This window comes from Ananas comosus, unplaced genomic scaffold, assembly GCF_001540865.1.
Source record: "Ananas comosus cultivar F153 unplaced genomic scaffold, ASM154086v1, whole genome shotgun sequence".
NCBI classification, from domain to species: domain Eukaryota; kingdom Viridiplantae; phylum Streptophyta; class Magnoliopsida; order Poales; family Bromeliaceae; genus Ananas; species Ananas comosus.
Genome location: NW_017891982.1, coordinates 5234 through 8613, shown reverse-complemented (window position 1 = coordinate 8613; position 3380 = coordinate 5234). Strand labels below are relative to the sequence as shown.

General features: G+C 42.2%; 1 long non-coding RNA gene across 1 annotated transcript; it reads right to left on the bottom strand.

The window, feature by feature from the left end:
* Nucleotides 1–1415: 1415 nt before the first annotated feature.
* On the bottom strand, nt 1416–2291 carry LOC109705260. Its single transcript, XR_002214680.1, has 4 exons — nt 2186–2291; nt 1859–1925; nt 1694–1761; nt 1416–1574 (listed from the first exon to the last, which is right to left on the bottom strand). It is a non-coding gene; the product is annotated as an uncharacterized LOC109705260 (long non-coding RNA).
* Between the last annotated feature and the right edge of the window lie 1089 nt (nt 2292–3380).

Genomic DNA, 3380 nt, shown 5'->3' with positions numbered 1-3380 from the left:
GAGTTCGGGGAAAGTTGAGTCCCCGATATATTGGCCCCTATGAAATTTTGGAGCGGATTGGGACGGTGGCTTATCGGCTCGCTGTCACGCCCGGGTACCAGCGGAAGCATATCCGGCACGTGCACAGACCCGCCATACACCTGCAGTATATAAGGCGTCTACAAGAAAGCAAGTCGATAGGAAGTAAAACAAGAGAGAGTCATATCCTGATATCAGAGCAATGTATAAGACGATATACCATCAGTAAAAGAACAAAGAGTATACAGTCCAAAATCTCAGCAAAAGGAGAAGAAGTACAAACTATAACATCTGGATCTACAACTCATATACAACACAGGGTACACAAAAGATCTGTACAAAGGTGGTCACTCTATACAATGGACATCACCCTCGGCCGTAGCCCGAGTAGCAAGGTGATCGACTAGCACGCTCCTAGCAAAGTCTAGCTAGACGCGACTCCCTTGCCACGCTCCCTAGCCTCTCCTGTAGATGGCTCTGTAAAAACAACCACCAAAAGGGCGTGAGAACTATAAACAATAGTTCCCAGTGGGTAAGCCGCCAGCCTCGGCGAATTACACCACTAGGCTCATGATGTACTAAATGAAAGCGAAAGCAGTAATTGCAAGATATATATAATTATGCAATACTAACGGTAATGAGCATGTAAGCAACATGTAATCATGGCTTCAACAGTAATGAATCAACTGAATAATAGAAGCAAAGAAACTATGATAAGCATGAACATAAGCATAAATGTGTAAGTAACTACTATACACTGTAACTGGTAATCATTCATTACTGTCCAATTTTCTTTAGCACTTTCCTTTCATTCACAGGAATCTACTCAAGGTAGTCCAGCTTGCGCCGCGCCTAATGGCCTCGTGGTAGTATACACTCCCCACGGCAATCCACCTCGGCACCCAATCCCGCACGGGCGAGCAACTGTCGCGTAGGCCAACTCCGGAGTGCCAGCTTGTAGGGAGCGACCCTCACAAGCGTGTGCAAATGAGCACAATGGCAGCAAGCAAATCTAGAGCTCAATACGTCTCACTCATCACTTTCCAATTGACATTGTTCTTGCTCTCGATCCTTAGATCGGAATCTCAATATAACAAGTATTGATAACAGCTAGTATCCACTAGATTAATAAACAATAAACATGCAAGAATAATGTTACTTTACATCTGGCAATATACACATAGGCATAAGCATGTCGTCATTCTCTATGTTAGAGTCAAGAATGTGTCATAAGGATGTCACGTTTTTCTATTTTCTAGAAACATGATAACTTGTCCATTAATCACTCACCCTAATTACACATGTATATAAAGACTTATGTGCATAAGTGTTCTCTATTTCATAGAGATATCAATTCAATTATATAGATCAACACTATACTCCAGTGACTCATCTCAAGTTCTATAACACTCACGGAATCATACAACGGTATTAAGTCTATAGCACATATAGAACATAGGGAAGCTCCACTTGTTCTGGTTAGGTCAAACCCACCTCATACTAAGCTCAACTCAGTCACAAAATGTCCCAATAATCAGTCCAACGAGGTCCCAATCCTGCTGAAAACAAGGTAACAAAACCGCGCCGAGCCGATTACTTACAATTCCAATTTCGGCAAAATTCTTAATAGATACAAAGTGGAAGCTTGATTCCTTGTTTTAGTTCAGTTCATTACCTCAAGTTGAGTCTTCAAGAGTTCTCACAAGTCAGCTAAAGTCACTCCAAGAGTCGATCGCACTCTCGCTGCGGACAACGTCGAAACGGCATCAAAATCGCTAGATACTAGTAGATATAGTCGGAATCTTGTAAATTCAGTTTTCTCACAGAAATTTCAGCTTACCCTCAGTTGGAACACCTTCCAAACTAGTCTCCCGGGTCACCAACTCAGCCCCAGGTAGTTCGAAAACCTGCTGTGAAGGAACAAATCCAAACTGCATCAATTCGCTCTATTAATCCGCATATAGCTTCAAATTAGAGTTATAACTCACTATTTATCTTCATCAAGTTTTAAAACAGCTTTTCTCTGAGCTAAAAGTAGGTAATTTACAATCAAAATAACCTCTCATTACTGCTATAAACAACCTCTAACTCAGTTGGAAGCAACAAAACTAAAAGACGTCCAAATTCAATACTAAACCGTAAACTAGAGAGAAATCGAGTCGATTACCTCTCTAGAGCTGGGATTTAGCTTCCCCTGGTAGTAATCTTACAGCAACACAGCAAAACTTCTTCTCCCCACGTACCAATAACTTTCCTTGAGCCCTCCAATCAGCGAGCAACGAGCGTGACGCGGAACCGGCGCAAAACGGCGACTTTTATGTCGAGGGAGAAAATTCTAGAGAGAGAAAGAAGTGGTGAGCTAAAAACCCTATTTCCCTTAAGCTTACAGGTGATAAGCATCCTCAGGGTCGAGCTGGGAGAGATAAGGATGGGTAAATGAAGTGAAATGACCAAAATATCCATGCTGCCACGCAGCTGCAGCTGCTGCTGCTTGCTGTACCGGTACAGCATTAGGCTTGTACCGGTACACCAATGCAAAAATTGCAGATTTCGCAATTGCAACGCACTTTCTCACTTCTAGCTTTCCAATCACTTTCAAACTTATTTGTAAACATCTTTAAACCCTTTAAAACATGTAGGAAGGTTCCGAACCTCATTCCTCTTACTCGAACTTCCCCATTTGCTAAAGTCTAGTATACTACAGTCACCCCTCCTAAAAAGGAGTTTCGTCCGCGAAACGAAAATAGTTACCTCAAATTGTCTTCAGAATAGGTGAGGATAGTGTTCTTGCATTACACTTTCCAATTCCCAAGTTGCTTTGCGTTCATCATGACTGTTCCAAAGCACTTTTACATAAGGGATTTCACGATTTCGAAGTTGTTTCACCTCTCGAGCTAGTATTCTCACTGGATGCTCCTCAAAGCTCAAATCTTCTTGTAAATCCACTGGAGTACTTTCTAGTATGTGGGTTGGATCAAAAATATACTTTCGTAGTGTTGATACATGAAACACATTGTGTACTCCTGATAGACTTGGCGGCAAAGCAAGCCGATATGCTACGGGGCCTATCCGCTCCAACACCTCGTAGGGTCCAATGAATCGGGGACTTAACTTTCCTCGAATACCAAATCTCTTAACTCCCTTTGTCGGTGATACATTAAAAAATACATGATCGCCCACCTGAAATTTCAGTTCTCGCCGACGTTTATCTGCATAACTCTTTTGTCGGCTTTGGGCTGTTAGTAGACGTTCTCGCGCAAGTCTAACTTTAGCTTCAGCCTTTTGTAATACATCTGGACCCAAAATCAATCTCTCGTCCACTTCACTCCAATGAAGTGGTGATCTGCACTTTCTACCATATA